This window comes from Bombina bombina, chromosome 1 (genome assembly GCF_027579735.1).
Source record: "Bombina bombina isolate aBomBom1 chromosome 1, aBomBom1.pri, whole genome shotgun sequence".
Lineage (NCBI taxonomy): Eukaryota > Metazoa > Chordata > Amphibia > Anura > Bombinatoridae > Bombina > Bombina bombina.
The window spans coordinates 154052493-154069679 of NC_069499.1; the positions used below are offsets into that span (position 1 = coordinate 154052493).

The 17187-nt window shown below is 42.5% G+C and overlaps 1 protein-coding gene across 1 annotated transcript in view; it reads left to right on the forward strand.

Annotated features, from left to right (window-relative positions):
• The window catches only part of MIS18BP1 (MIS18 binding protein 1), a 399326-nt gene that overhangs the window by 361998 nt on the left and 20141 nt on the right, over nucleotides 1-17187 (forward strand). The gene's annotated exons all lie outside the window — the stretch shown is intronic.

The following is a 17187-nucleotide window of genomic DNA, read 5'->3' on the forward strand; positions in this document are numbered from 1 at the left end:
GGCCTTAAAGGGACATAAAACCCACATTTTTTCTTTCATGATTTAGAAAGAGTAATTTTAAACAACTTTCTAATTTACTTCTATTATCTAATTTGCTTCATTCTCTTGATATTCTTTGCTGAAAAGCATAATTAGATAGGTTCAGTAGCTGCTGATTGGTGGCTGCACACAGATGCCTCATGTGATTGGCTCACCCATGTGCATTGCTATTTTTTCAACAAAGGATATCTAAAGAATTAAGCAAATTAGATAATAGAGGTAAATTGGAATGTTGTTTAAAATTGTATTCCTCTATCTTAATATAATTTCTCTTGTAAGGTGTATCCAGTCCACGGATTCATCCTTTACTTGTGGGATATTCTCCTTCCTAACAGGAAGTGGCAAAGAGAGCACACAGCAGAGCTGTCCATCTATCTCCACCCCCCAGTCATTCTCTTTGCCGGCTCTAAGCAATAGGGTCTCTCTCGGAAGGGTAAAGTGAATGTGGTGTTAGATTTGTAGTTTTTGTTCTACAAGCAAAAGTTTATTTTTAAATGGTACCGGTTTGTACTATTTACTCTCCAGCAGAAAAGGGATGAAGATTTCTGCAGAGAGGAAAATGATTTTAGCATGTTGTAACTAAAATCCACTGCTGTTCCCACACAGGACTGAGGAGTACAAGAAAACTTCAGTTGGGGGGAACGGTTTGCAGATTAAGCTGCAATAAGGTATGTTCAGTCATTTATTTCTAGACAAGACTGTGATAATGCTAGAAAAGGACTGATAAGATCCCCATGAGGGAAGGGTAAGCTTTATTCAGAGACTAAGTATGGAATTACAAGCTTGCATTACAGGGCTAATTTATGCTGGTTGACACTTTTTTATGGGTTGACACTTTTTGATGGCAAACCGTTTTTATTTATAAACATCGTTTTTGAGACACTTAGAAGGTCCTTTTGGGTTTCTTTCAGGGGCTGTTACCCACATGGCTAGTATTATAACTCCTAGGAGTGTTTCTTTAGGCCTCACAGCACCGGAGTAAGGTGGGAGGAGCCTAATTTTGCGCCTCAGATGTGCATTTAGATGGACTAGATCTTCAGGCTGTGTTCACATGGTGGTGGCTCCTGCTACGATTTGAGGACCCATAAGAAGCTTTTTCCCCATAAATCCGACTCCTAAGCAATGTTCCCTCTAATTTTTTTTCCGTGCGTGCAATTATTTTTTTCTGTGTGCGCGCTTGATACCGCTTGTGTGCGGCACTATATATATATATATATATGTGTGTATGTATGTGGATATATATATATATATATATACACACACACACACACACACACACACACACACACATATATATATATATATATATATATATATATATTTCTCCTGTTAAGTGTAGTCAGTCCACGGGTCATCCATTACTTATGGGATATTAACTCCTCCCCAACAGGAAGTGCAAGAGGATCACCCAAGCAGAGCTGCTATATAGCTCCTCCCCTCTACGTCATACCCAGTCATTCTCTTGCACCCAACTAATAGATAGGATGTGTGAGAGGACTGTGGTTATTAAACTTAGTTTTTATTTCTTCAATCAAAAGTTTGTTATTTTAAACGGCACCGGAGTGTGTTGTTTTTTCTCAGGCAGCATTTGAAGAAGAATCTACCTGAGTTTTGTGTATGATCTTAGCGGACGTAACTAAGATCCATTTGCTGTTCTCGGCCATTCTGAGGAGTGAGGTAACTTGAGAACAGGGGACAGCGGGCAGGTTCACCTGCAAAGAGGTATGTTGCAGTATATTATTTTCTAAGGAATGGAATTGACTGAGAAAATACTGCTAATACCGATATAATGTAAGTACAGCCTTAAATGCAGTAGTAGCAACTGGTATCAGGCTGATATGTATGTATGTTTACACTTAAGTATTTCTTCTGTTATGTGTGATCAGTCCACAGGTCATCATTACTTCTGGGATATAACTCCTCCCCAACAGGAAATGCAAGAGGATTCACCCAGCAGAGCTGCATATAGCTCCTCCCCTCTACGTCACTCCCAGTCATTCTCTTGCACCCAACGACTAGATAGGATGTGTGAGAGGACTATGGTGATTATACTTAGTTTTTATAACTTCAATCAAAAGTTTGTTATTTTACAATAGCACCGGAGCGTGTTATTACCTCTCTGGCAGAGTTTGAAGAAGAATCTACCAGAGTTTTTTACTATGATTTTAACCGGAGTAGTTAGGATCATATTGCTGTTTCTCGGCCATCTGAGGGAGGTAAAAGCTTCAGATCAGGGGACAGCGGGCAGATGAATCTGCATTGAGGTATGTAGCAGTTTTTATTTTCTGAATGGAATTGATGAGAAAATCCTGCCATACCGTTATAATGACATGTATGTATACTTTACACTTCAGTATTCTGGGGATGGTATTTCACTGGAATTACTCTGTTAAAAGTACATTAAACCTTTTAATAGGTATTTATTATGTTAAACGTTTTTGCTGGAATGTAGAATCGTTTGCATTTTCTGAGGTACTGAGTGAATAAATGTTTGGGCATTATTTTTCCACTTGGCAGTTGCTTGTTTTAATTGTGACAGTTTCGTTTCTCTCTCACTGCTGTGTGTGAGGGGGAGGGGCCGTTTTTGGCGCTCTTTGCTACGCATCAAAAATTTCCAGTCAGTTACTCTCGTATTTCCTGCATGATCCGGTTCATTTCTAACAGAACTCAGGGGTCTTCAAACTTCTTTGGAGGGAGGTAGATTCTCTCAGCAGAGCTGTGAGACTTATATATTGACTGTGATTAAAAACGTTGCTCTATAATTTTTATGTTTCAAATTTAATTATTGTTACTTTACTAATGGGAACAAACCTTTGCTAAAAGTTGTGTTGTTTTCAAGGATTGATGCTATAACTGTTTTTTCAGTTCATTAATTCAACTGTCATTTAATCGTTTAGTGCTTCTTTGAGGCACAGTACGTTTTTGTTAAATAAGATTGTAACCAAGTTGCAAGTTTATTGCTAGTGTGTTAAACATGTCTGATTCAGAGGAAGATACCTGTGTCATTTGTTCCAATGCCAAGGTGGAGCCCAATAGAAATTTATGTACTAACTGTATTGATGCTACTTTAAATAAAAGCCAATCTGTACAAATTGAACAAATTTCACCAAACAGCGAGGGGAGAGTTATGCCGACTAACTCGCCTCACGTGTCAGTACCTGCATCTCCCGCCCGGGAGGTGCGTGATATTGTGGCGCCTAGTACATCTGGGCGGCCATTACAGATAACATTACAAGATATGGCTACTGTTATGACTGAAGTTTTGGCTAAATTACCAGAACTAAGAGGCAAGCGTGATCACTCTGGGGTGAGAACAGAGTGCGCTGATAATACTAGGGCCATGTCTGATACTGCGTCACAGCTTGCAGAGCATGAGGACGGAGAGCTTCATTCTGTGGGTGACGGTTCTGATCCAAACAGATTGGATTCAGATATTTCAAATTTTAAATTTAAATTGGAGAACCTCCGTGTATTACTAGGGGAGGTTTTAGCGGCTCTTAATGATTGTAACACTGTTGCAATACCAGAGAAATTGTGTAGGTTGGATAAATACTTTGCGGTACCGGCGAGTACTGACGTTTTTCCTATACCTAAGAGACTAACTGAAATTGTTACTAAGGAGTGGGATAGACCCGGTGTGCCGTTCTCACCCCCTCCAATATTTAGAAAGATGTTTCCAATAGACGCCACCACACGGGACTTATGGCAAACGGTACCTAAGGTGGAGGGAGCAGTTTCTACTTTAGCTAAGCGTACCACTATCCCGGTGGAGGATAGCTGTGCTTTTTCAGATCCAATGGATAAAAAATTAGAGGGTTACCTTAAGAAAATGTTTGTTCAACAAGGTTTTATATTGCAACCCCTTGCATGCATCGCGCCGATTACGGCTGCGGCAGCATTTTGGATTGAGTCTCTGGAAGAGAACCTTAGTTCAGCTACGCTGGACGACATTACGGACAGGCTTAGAGTCCTTAAACTAGCTAATTCATTCATTTCGGAGGCCGTAGTACATTTAACCAAACTTACGGCTAAGAACTCAGGATTCGCCATTCAGGCACGTAGGGCGCTGTGGCTAAAATCCTGGTCAGCTGATGTAACTTCTAAGTCCAAATTACTTAATATACCTTTCAAGGGGCAAACTTTATTTGGGCCCGGTTTGAAAGAAATTATCGCTGACATTACAGGAGGTAAGGGCCACGCCCTGCCTCAAGACAAAGCCAAAGCTAAGGCTAGACAGTCTAATTTTCGTCCCTTTCGGAATTTCAAAGCAGGAGCAGCACCAACTTCCACTGCACCAAAACAGGAAGGAGCTGTTGCTCGTTACAGACAAGGCTGGAAACCTAACCAGTCCTGGAACAAGGGCAAGCAGGCCAGGAAACCTGCTGCTGCCCCAAAGACAGCATGAATCGAGGGCCCCCGATCCGGGACCGGATCTAGTGGGGGGCAGACTCTCTCTCTTCGCCCAGGCTTGGGCAAGAGATGTTCAGGATCCCTGGGCGCTAGAGATCATATCTCAGGGATACCTTCTAGACTTCAAATTCTCTCCCCCAAGAGGGAGATTTCATCTGTCAAGGTTGTCAACAAACCAGATAAAGAAAGAAGCGTTTCTACGCTGTGTACAAGATCTGTTATTAATGGGAGTGATCCATCCGGTTCCGCGGTCGGAACAAGGACAAGGGTTTTACTCAAACCTGTTTGTGGTTCCCAAAAAAGAGGGAACTTTCAGGCCAATCTTGGATTTAAAGATCCTAAACAAATTCCTAAGAGTTCCATCGTTCAAAATGGAAACTATTCGGACAATCTTACCCATGATCCAAAAGGGTCAGTACATGACCACAGTGGATTTAAAGGATGCTTACCTTCACATACCGATTCACAAAGATCATTACCGGTATCTAAGGTTTGCCTTCTTAGACAGGCATTACCAGTTTGTAGCTCTTCCATTCGGATTGGCTACGGCTCCAAGAATCTTCACAAAGGTTCTGGGTGCCCTTCTGGCGGTACTAAGACCGCGAGGAATTTCGGTAGCTCCGTACCTAGACGACATTCTGATACAAGCTTCAAGCTTTCAAACTGCCAAGTCTCATACAGAGTTAGTTCTGGCATTTCTAAGGTCGCATGGATGGAAAGTGAACGAAAAGAAGAGTTCTCTCTTTCCTCTCACAAGAGTTCCATTCTTGGGGACTCTTATAGATTCTGTAGAAATGAAGATTTATCTGACAGAAGACAGATTAACAAAGCTTCTAAATGCATGCCGTGTCCTTCATTCCATTCAACTCCCGTCAGTAGCTCAATGCATGGAGGTGATCGGCTTAATGGTAGCAGCAATGGACATAGTACCCTTTGCACGTCTACATCTCAGACCGCTGCAATTGTGCATGCTGAGTCAGTGGAATGGGGATTACTCAGACTTGTCCCCTACTCTGAATCTGGATCAAGAGACCAGAAACTCTCTTCTATGGTGGCTTTCTCGGCCACATCTGTCCAGGGGGATGCCATTCAGCAGGCCGGACTGGACAATTGTAACAACAGACGCCAGCCTACTAGGTTGGGGCGCTGTCTGGAATTCTCTGAAGGCTCAGGGACAATGGAATCAGGAGGAAAGTCTCCTGCCAATAAACATTCTGGAATTGAGAGCAGTTCTCAATGCCCTTCTGGCTTGGCCCCAGTTAAAAACTCGGGGGTTCATCAGGTTTCAGTCGGACAACATCACGACTGTAGCTTACATCAACCATCAAGGAGGGACAAGAAGCTCCCTAGCAATGATGGAAGTATCAAAGATAATTCGCTGGGCAGAGTCTCACTCTTGCCACCTGTCAGCAATCCACATCCCGGGAGTGGAGAACTGGGAGGCGGATTTCTTGAGTCGCCAGACTTTTCATCCGGGGGAGTGGGAACTTCATCCGGAGGTCTTTGCCCAAATACTTCGAAGTTGGGGCAAACCAGAGATAGATCTCATGGCGTCTCGCCAGAACGCCAAACTTCCTCGCTACGGGTCCAGATCCAGGGATCCGGGAGCGGTTCTGATAGATGCTTTGACAGCACCTTGGAACTTCGGGATGGCTTATGTGTTTCCACCCTTCCCGCTGCTTCCTCGATTGATTGCCAAAATCAAACAGGAGAGAGCATCAGTGATTCTAATAGCGCCTGCATGGCCACGCAGGACTTGGTATGCAGATCTAGTGGACATGTCATCCTGTCCGCCTTGGTCTCTACCTCTAAGACAGGACCTTCTGATACAGGGTCCATTCGAACATCAAAATCTAACTTCTCTGAAGCTGACTGCTTGGAAATTGAACGCTTGATTTTATCAAAACGTGGTTTTTCTGAGTCGGTTATTGATACCCTGATACAGGCTAGGAAGCCTGTTACCAGAAGGATTTACCATAAGATATGGCGTAAATACCTATACTGGTGCGAATCCAAAGGTTACTCCTGGAGTAAGGTTAGGATTCCTAGGATATTGTCCTTTCTACAAGAAGGTTTAGAAAAGGGTTTATCGGCTAGTTCATTAAAGGGACAGATCTCAGCTCTGTCCATCTTGTTACACAGGCGTCTGTCAGAAAATCCAGATGTCCAGGCCTTTTGTCAGGCTTTAGCTAGGATCAAGCCTGTGTTTAAAACTGTTGCTCCGCCATGGAGTTTAAACCTTGTTCTTAACGTTCTACAAGGAGTTCCGTTTGAACCCCTTCATTCCATTGATATAAAGTTGTTATCTTGGAAAGTGTTATTTTTAATGGCTATTTCTTCGGCTCGGAGAGTCTCTGAGTTATCAGCTTTACATTGTGATTCTCCTTATTTGATTTTTCATTCAGATAAGGTAGTTCTGCGTACAAACCTGGGTTCTTACCTAAGGTAGTCACTAACAGGAACATCAATCAAGAGATCGTGGTGCCTTCCCTGTGCCCGAATCCTTCTTCAAAGAAGGAACGTCTTCTACACAATCTGGATGTAGTTCGTGCCCTCAAGTTCTACTTGCAGGCAACTAAGGTTTTTCGACAAACGTCTTCCCTGTTTGTCGTGTACTCTGGTCAGAGGAGAGGTCATAAGGCTTCGGCTACCTCTCTCTCCTTCTGGCTTCGTAGCATAATTCGTTTAGCCTATGAGACTGCTGGACAGCAGCCTCCTGAAAGAATTACAGCTCATTCTACTAGAGCTGTGTCTTCCACTTGGGCCTTTAAGAATGAGGCCTCTGTTGAACAGATTTGCAAGGCTGCAACATGGTCTTCGCTTCATACTTTTTCCAAATTTTCCAAATTTGACACTTTTGCTTCTTCGGAGGCTATTTTTGGGAGAAAGGTTCTTCAGGCAGTGGTTCCTTCTGTATAATGAGCCTGCCTATCCCTCCCGTCATCCGTGTACTTTTGCTTTGGTATTGGTATCCCAGAAGTAATGATGACCCGTGGACTGATCACACATAACAGAAGAAAACATAATTTATGCTTACCTGATAAATTCCTTTCTTCTGTTGTGTGATCAGTCCACGGCCCGCCCTGTTTTTTAAGGCAGGTAAATATCTTTTAAATTATACTCCAGTCACCACTTCACCCTTGGTTTCTCCTTTCTCGTTGATTCTTGGTCGAATGACTGGGAGTGACGTAGAGGGGAGGAGCTATATGCAGCTCTGCTGGGTGAATCCTCTTGCATTTCCTGTTGGGGAGGAGTTATATCCCAGAAGTAATGATGACCCGTGGACTGATCACACAACAGAAGAAAGGAATTTATCAGGTAAGCATAAATTATGTTTTCTGGGGAATGGCCCTTCACTGGGAAAATACTGTATGCATATAACTTTTAGCCTAACCTGCAGTGTGAGCGACTAGCAGCAGGCTTTTTAATGACATTTCATAAATTAGATTTTAAACGTTTGCTGGCATGTTAAATCGTTTAATTATCTGAGGTACTTGGTGAAAAATTGTTTTGGGCGTTATTTTCCACATGGCTGTCGTTTGTTTTGAATTAAAACAGTTTATTGAGCTTCCCTCACTGTTGTATTGTGAGTGGGAGGGGCCTATTTTGGCGCTTTTACTACGCATTAGAAATTCAGTCACAGTCTGCCTTCTTCTTCCTGCATGATCCAGGACGTCTCTACAGAGCTCAGGGGTCTTCAAAACTAGTTTTGAGGGAGGTAATCACTCACAGCAGACCTGTGAGACTGTGCTTTGACTGTGATAAAAACGCTTATATTTTCAATTGTTATCCGTTTTTCTGATATTAAGGGTTAATCATCCATTGCTAATGAGTGCAATCCTTTGCTAAATTTATGCATTTACTGTGAAAATTTGGTTTCTATAACTAATCCGGTTCATTGTTATTAAACTGTGACAGTTTTTGTGTGCTTCTTAAAGGCACAGTAACGTTTTTTATATTGCTTGCAAATGTATTTGAAAAGTATTTTCCAAGCTTGCTAGTCTAATTGCTAGTTTGTTTTAACATGTCTGACATAGAGGAATCTCTTTGTGCAATATGTTCAAAAGCCAATGTGGAGCCCAATAGAAATTTGTGTACTAATTGCATTGATGCTACTTTAAATAAAAGTCAATCTGTACATTTTAAGAAAATTTCACCAGACAACGAGGGGAAAGTTATGCCGACTAACTCTCCTCACGTGTCAGTACCTGCATCTCCCGCTCAGGAGGTGCGTGATATTGCGACGCCAAGTACATCAGGGCGGCCATTACAAATCACTTTACAAGACATGGCTAATGTTATGACTGAAGTTTTATCTAAATTACCAGAACTTAGAGGTAAACGCGACCACTCTGGGGTGAGAACAGAGTACGCTGATAATGCTAGAGCCATGTCTGATACTGCGTCACAAATGGCAGAACATGAAGACGGAGAGCTTCATTCTGTGGGTGACGGATATGATCCAAATAGACTGGACTCAGACGTTTCAAATTTTAAATTTAAGCTTGAGAACCTCCGTGTATTATTAGGGGAGGTATTAGCGGCTCTGAATGATTGTAACACGGTTGCAATCCCAGAGAAATTATGTAGGCTGGATAGATACTATGCGGTACCGGCGTGTACTGACGTCTTTCCTATACCTAAGAGACTTACAGAAATTATTACTAAGGAGTGGGATAGGCCAGGTGTGCCCTTTTCCCCCCCTCCTATATTTAGAAAAATGTTTCCAATAGACGCCACCACACGGGACTTATGGCAGACGGTCCCTAAGGTGGAAGGAGCAGTTTCTACTCTGGCTAAGCGTACCACTATCCCGGTGGAGGATAGCTGTGCCTTTTCAGACCCAATGGACAAAAAATTAGAGGGTTACCTTAAGAAAATGTTTACTCAACAAGGTTTTATATTACAACCTCTCGCATGCAATTGCGCCTGTCACGGCTGCGGCGGCATTTTGGTTTGAGTCTCTAGAGGAGACCATTAGCTCAGTTCCATTGGATGAAATCATAGACAAGCTTAGAGTCCTTAAGCTAGCTAATTCATTTATTTCTGATGCCGTAGTACATTTAACTAAGCTTACGGCTAAGAATTCCGGATTCGCCATCCAGGCGCGCAGAGCGCTGTGGCTAAAATCCTGGTCAGCCGATGTGACTTCTAAATCTAAATTGCTTAACATACCTTTCAAAGGGGGGCAGACATTATTTGGGCCCGGTTTGAAAGAAATTATCGCTGACATTACTGGAGGTAAGGGACATGCCCTGCCTCAAGACAGAGCCAAACCAAGGGCTAGACAGTCTAATTTTCGTGCCTTTCGTAACTTCAAGGCAGGAGCAGCATCAACTTCCTCCGCTACAAAACAGGAAGGAACTGTTGCTCGTTACAGACAGGGCTGGAAACCTAGCCAGAAAACCTGCTGCCGCCCCTAAGACAGCATGAAGTGAGGGCCCCCGATCCGGCAACGGATCTAGTAGGGGGCAGACTTTCTCTCTTCGCCCAGGCTTGGGCAAGAGATGTCCAGGATCCCTGGGCGTTAGAGATCATATCCCAGGGATATCTTCTGGACTTCAAAGCTTCTCCTCCCAAAGGGAGATTTCATCTTTCAAGGTTGTCAACAAACCAGACAAAGAAAGAGGCATTTCTACGCTGTGTTCAAGATCTTTTGTTAATGGGAGTGATCCACCCGGTTCCGCGGTCGGAACACGGACAAGGGTTTTACTCAAATCTGTTTGTGGTTCCCAAGAAAGAGGGAACCTTCAGACCAATCTTGGACTTAAAGATCCTAAACAAATTCCTAAGAGTTCCATCGTTCAAAATGGAAACTATTCGGACAATCTTACCCATGATCCAAAAGGGTCAGTACATGACCACAGTGGATCTAAAGGATGCGTACCTTCACATACCGATTCACAGGAATCATTACCGGTACCTAAGGTTTGCCTTCCTAGACAGGCATTATCAGTTTGTAGCTCTTCCCTTCGGGTTAGCTACGGCTCCAAGAATCTTTACAAAGGTCCTGGGCTCTCTTCTGGCGGTACTAAGACCGCGAGGAATAGCGGTAGCTCCGTACCTAGACGACATTCTGATACAAGCGTCAAATTTCCAAACTGCCAAGTCTCATACAGAGTTAGTTCTGGCATTTCTAAGGTCGCATGGGTGGAAGGTGAACGTAGAAAAGAGTTCTCTATTGCCACTCACAAGAGTTCCCTTCTTGGGGACTCTTATAGATTCTGTAGAAATGAAAATTTACCTGACAGAGGACAGGTTAACAAAACTTCTAAATGCTTGCCGTGTCCTTCATTCCATTCAACACCCGTCAGTGGCTCAATGCATGGAGGTAATCGGCTTAATGGTAGCGGCAATGGACATAGTACCTTTTGCACGCCTGCATCTCAGACCGCTGCAATTGTGCATGCTAAGTCAGTGGAATGGGGATTACTCAGATTTGTCCCCTATGCTGAATCTGGATCAAGAGACCAGAGATTCTCTTCTATGGTGGCTTTCTCGGCCACATCTGTCCAGGGGGATGCCCTTCAGCAGGCCAGACTGGACAATTGTAACAACAGACGCCAGCCTACTAGGTTGGGGCGCTGTCTGGAATTCCCTGAAGGCTCAGGGATTATGGACTCAGGAGGAGAGTCTCCTTCCAATAAACATTCTGGAATTGAGAGCAGTTCTCAATGCCCTTCTGGCTTGGCCTCAGTTAGCAACTCTGAGGTTCATCAGGTTTCAGTCGGACAACATCACGACTGTGGCTTACATCAACCATCAGGGAGGGACAAGGAGTTCCCTAGCGATGATGGAAGTATCAAAGATAATTCGCTGGGCAGAGTCTCACTCTTGCCACCTGTCAGCGATCCACATCCCAGGCGTGGAGAACTGGGAGGCGGATTTCCTAAGTCGCCAGACTTTTCATCCGGGGGAGTGGGAACTTCATCCGGAGGTCTTTGCCCAAATACTTCGACGTTGGGGCAAACCAGATATGGATCTCATGGCGTCTCGCCAGAACGCCAAGCTTCCTTGTTACGGGTCCAGGTCCAGGGACCCGGGAGCGGTCCTGATAGATGCTTTGACAGCACCTTGGACCTTCAAGATGGCTTATGTGTTTCCACCCTTCCCGATGCTTCCTCGATTGATTGCCAGGATCAAACAGGAGAAAGCATCGGTGATTCTAATAGCGCCTGCGTGGCCACGCAGGACCTGGTATGCAGATCTAGTGGACATGTCATCCTGTCCACCTTGGTTTCTGCCTCTGAGACAGGACCTTCTAATTCAGGGTCCTTTCAAACATCAAAATCTAATTTCTCTGAAGCTGACTGCATGGAGATTGAACGCTTGATTTTATCAAAGCGTGGATTTTCGGAGTCAGTAATTGACACCTTAATACAGGCTAGGAAACCTGTTACCAGGAAAATTTACCATAAAATATGGCGTAAATATTTACACTGGTGCGAATCCAGGAGTTACTCATGGAGTAAGGTTAGGATTCCTAGGATACTGTCTTTTCTACATGAAGGTTTAGAAAAGGGTTTATCTGCAAGTTCTTTAAAGGGACAGATCTCAGCTCTGTCCATCCTTTTATACAAACGTCTGGCAGAAGTTCCAGACGTTCAGGCTTTTTGTCAGGCTTTGGCCAGGATTAAGCCTGTGTTTAAGTCTGTTGCTCCACCGTGGAGCTTAAACTTAGTTCTTAACGTTTTACAGGGTGTTCCGTTTGAACCCCTTCATTCCATTGATATCAAGCTGTTATCTTGGAAAGTTCTGTTTCTAATGGCTATTTCCTCGGCTCGTAGAGTCTCTGAGTTATCGGCTTTACATTGTGATTCTCCTTATCTGATTTTTCATTCAGACAAGGTAGTTCTGCGTACTAAACCTGGGTTCTTACCTAAGGTAGTCACTAACAAGAATATCAATCAAGAGATTGTTGTTCCATCATTGTGCCCTAACCCTTCTTCAAAGAAGGAACGACTTCTGCACAATCTAGACGTGGTCCGTGCCTTGAAATTTTATTTACAGGCAACTAAAGATTTTCGCCAAACATCTTCCCTGTTTGTAGTTTATTCTGGTCAGAGGAGAGGTCAAAAAGCATCTGCTACCTCTCTCTCTTTTTGGCTTCGTAGCATAATACGTTTAGCCTATGAGACTGCTGGACAGCAGCCTCCTGAAAGAATTACAGCTCATTCTACGAGAGCTGTGGCTTCCACGTGGGCCTTTAAGAATGAGGCCTCTGTTGAACAGATTTGCAAGGCTGCAACTTGGTCTTCTCTTCATACTTTTTCCAAATTTTCCAAATTTGACACTTTTTTGCTTCTTCTGAGGCTGTTTTTGGGAGAAAGGTTCTTCAGGCAGTGGTTCCTTCTGTGTAAAGATCCTGCCTTTCCCTCCCGTCATCCGTGTACTTCTAGCTTTGGTATTGGTATCCCATAAGTAATGGATGACCCGTGGACTGACTACACTTAACAGGAGAAAACATAATTTATTCTTACCTGATAAATTCCTTTCTCCTGTAGTGTAGTCAGTCCACGGCCCGCCCTGTTTTTTATGGCAGGTCTAAAATTTAAATTAAATTCCAGTCACCACTGCACCCTATAGTTTCTCCTTTCTCGTTTGGTTTCGGTCGAATGACTGGGTATGACGTAGAGGGGAGGAGCTATATAGCAGCTCTGCTTGGGTGATCCTCTTGCACTTCCTGTTGGGGAGGAGTTAATATCCCATAAGTAATGGATGACCCGTGGACTGACTACACTACAGGAGAAAGGAATTTATCAGGTAAGCATAAATTATGTTATATATATATATATATATATATATACACACACATTACATACATACATGTACAGTTTATCTGGGGGACTGTAAATGCCCAGTATGCATATATCAGCAAGTAATCACAGTATGCAAATACAACCAGGGCTGGCTCAAGACATTGTGCTACCTGGGTCCGATAATGAAATTACGCCCCCCCCCCCCCTCCCCCCACCACTTAAAGGGATATGAAACCCAATTTTTTTTTCTTTCATGATTCTGGTGTGATTTTAATCAACTTTCCATTATACTTCTATTTTCTAATTGTTTTGTTCTCTTGGTATCCTTTGTTCAAAAGGATACTTAGGTAGGCCAAAGAGCTGCTGATTTGTAGTTGCACATATACGCCCCATAATATTGGCTCACCCGGTGTTCAGCTAGCTCCCAGCAGTGCATTGCTACTTCTTCAACAAAGGATACCAAGTAAATTAAGTAAATTAGACAAAAGAAGTAAATTGTATGTGTGTATGTATATATATTACTATTAGACTGGCATGTCCTTTAAATAAAAACAATATTATTAATTCTGGCAAAAATAAAAGATGTGTTGCATGGGACAAAAGCAGAACATGTTTTAAAACAATAAATCAGGTAGATCAGTCAATATTAATGAAGTAATATCTTAAATCCTTAAACATAAGGCAAATAAACAACTGATCACAATATAACGCCTCATTTTACCCTTTATTTCTGATTATAGAATATTGCCCTAACACAGAGCAGCTCAGATGGGATCACACAGTTAAAAAAAAAACTTTCAGAAGAGGTCTGAATATTGGACACCTTTTAAAGTGTTTACTGATTGTAATAATAGTATAGATTAAGCACTTTAAGGTGTACAATAATTTAAATGTTGGGAGTTACATGCATATAATAATGGTTAAGCCAGTTATATAAAATGTCAGATAAAATTTTAGCGGACAAAAATATAATATAAGAAGTAATCTAGTCCATCTATGACCCTAGGTCTGACCCCTGTCCTGACACTGTCAATGTAAGGTCTGTGCTCTGTCAGAAACATTATAGGATGTAAACTGACTCACAGAACAAGAGACAGGCTACCACTTCACTCACCTCTCTCTACCGTTCCGCAGGAGGGAAAGCCAGAAATGCCACATGATCACTCAGGAATGTGGTGGGTATGTAGTTGTAGCAGAAGAGGGGTTTGGGTTTTTTATTATTATTGCCAAGTAGCAGCAGCTTAACCCTTCATGATGTAGCTCTCCTTTAGGAAGTCACATTAACACCCCCTCCCTCCCCCATGAATAGCTTACACTCGGCAGGGCTGTAACACTGTCAGGCTCCCTGCGTGAAATAAGAGACTGAGCACAGATGAAAGAATAGCATCTCTCTGTATAGCTTCCCTGCTCTATGTATACAGTGCTCTGAATTGTCAAAAAAGTAACACTTCTAAGCAGGTGTGAATAAACACTAATACCGGACCTGATTTAAACTCTATGCTCCTGTCAGCCCCTGTATAACTGACAGCACTGGACCACTAAATAAACGATTGCCTGATTTTTTAGTTTCTACAAAGATGCAGCCTTCTTCTCCACCCTGCCACCTTTCCATGCTTGCTAGCCCCTTCTTCTTCACAGAAGGAAACACGTGTGGAAAGAGGCAGGCTAGAGGGGAGGAGGCTGCAAGTAATTGGTGGTTAGGGTTTAGTAGTGAATTAATCACTCACGCTGCTAGCACACAGTATTGGCCAATTTTTAAGACACTGATGCCCAGTAATTAGAAAGAAAATTAAATTACTGTGTTACTGCTGCAACACGGTTATCGGCTTCTCTAAGTTTGCGCCCCCCTGCTGGGTTGCCACTGCCCTTACGCCTTTGCCTAGTTGGCCTTAAACAAGTGCTAGCCCTGGAAGCATGACATCTTACTGGAGCTGCCTGTTAGGGGAAGGGGCGGGCTGAGACTGAGATTGTAAGAAAGGGGTGGCCTGGGACTGAGTCTGACTCTCAGTTACCGATAGTCAGGGCTGGCTCAAGACATTGTGCTGCCTGGGTCCGAGAATGAAATGACGCCCCCAATAGTAAAATTACTGACTAACATATTACCCACTAGCCTGAACACCCCCCCCCCCCCGCTTACTAAGCCTGCCTGCATGTAACCAATGGTTATGCACAATTGTGCAATAAGTGGGAAGAAAGTTCGAATTATGGGCTTGTTCCACCTTGAATGTCACCACTGACTGGCTCTGAGTTTTTGTACATGATAAGGTTATGCTGCTGGGAGCCTGCAACTTACCCCACAAATGGAAAAAAGTGGTGAATAATCCCCAACTTACTCCCAATATCTTCCCCCAAAAGGAGAAATAAATGCGACTTGTAACTTACCACAAGCACTCCTATTCAGGAGCGAAAACCCACAATATAAGGTTAAACTGCTAACAATTTTTTGTAAAAATACAATGCATAAAACCAGTTCATTTTTGCATAGTTAATGCATGTGTAAGAGGCACCTGGGACATATATATATATATATATATATATATATATATATATATATATATAATAGAGTTAATATGATATTCAAAATATATGATAAGACATGTATATATACTAATAACTTTAAAAGCTAGACAAACACCATGCTTTTAACTTTCTGTAGAATGCATGACAATTCATACAAACGTCACATGGATTTTGGGCACAAGCATTCAGTGCTTAATGCATTCAGAATTTTTATTGTTTAAAAATATAGATAATGCCTTTATTACACATTCCCCAGTTTTGCTTAACCAACACGGTTATATTAATACGTTATATTAATATACTTTTCTCCAACATAGGTGTGTCCGGTCCACGGCGTCATCCTTACTTGTGGGATATTCTCTTCCCCAACAGGAAATGGCAAAGAGCCCAGCAAAGCTGGTCACATGATCCCTCCTAGGCTCCGCCTACCCCAGTCATTCTCTTTGCCGTTGTACAGGCAACATCTCCACGGAGATGGCTTAGAGTTTTTTAGTGTTTAACTGTAGTTTTTATTATTCAATCAAGAGTTTGTTATTTTAAAATAGTGCTGGTATGTACTATTTACTCAGAAACAGAAAAGAGATGAAGATTTCTGTTTGTATGAGGAAAATGATTTTAGCAACCGTTACTAAAATCCATGGCTGTTCCACACAGGACTGTTGAGAGGAATTAACTTCAGTTGGGGGAACAGTGAGCAGTCTCTTGCTGCTTGAGGTATGACACATTCTAACAAGACGATGTAATGCTGGAAGCTGTCATTTTCCCTATGGGATCCGGTAAGCCATGTTTATTAAGATTGTAAATAAGGGCTTCACAAGGGCTTATTAAGACTGTAGACTTTTTCTGGGCTAAATCGATTCATTATTAACACATATTTAGCCTTGAGGAATCATTTAATCTGGGTATTTTGATAAGTTTATATCGGCAGGCACTTTTTTAGACACCTTTCTCTTTAGGGGCTTTCACAAATCATAGGCAGAGCCTCATTTTCGCGCCGGTGTTGCGCACTTGTTTTTGAGAGGCATGACATGCAGTCGCATGTGTGAGGAGCTCTGATACATAGAAAAGACTTTCTGAAGGCGTCATTTGGTATCGTATTCCCCTTTGGGCTTGGTTGGGTCTCAGCAAAGCAGACACCAGGGACTGTAAAGGGGTTAAAGTTAAAAACGGCTCTGGTTCCGTTATTTTAAGGGTTAAAGCTTCCAAATTTGGGGTGCAATACTTTTAAGGCTTTAAGACACTGTGGTGAAATTTTGGTGAATTTTGAGCAATTCCTTCATATTTTTTCGCAATTGCAGTAATAAAGTGTGTTTAAAGTGACAGTAACGGTTTTATTTTAAAACGTTTTTTGTACTTTTTTATCAAATTTATGCCTGTTTAACATGTCTGAACTACCAGATAGAAAGCCAGAGTTCCTTCTCATTTAAATGATTTATGTGACAATGACAATGATGCCCAA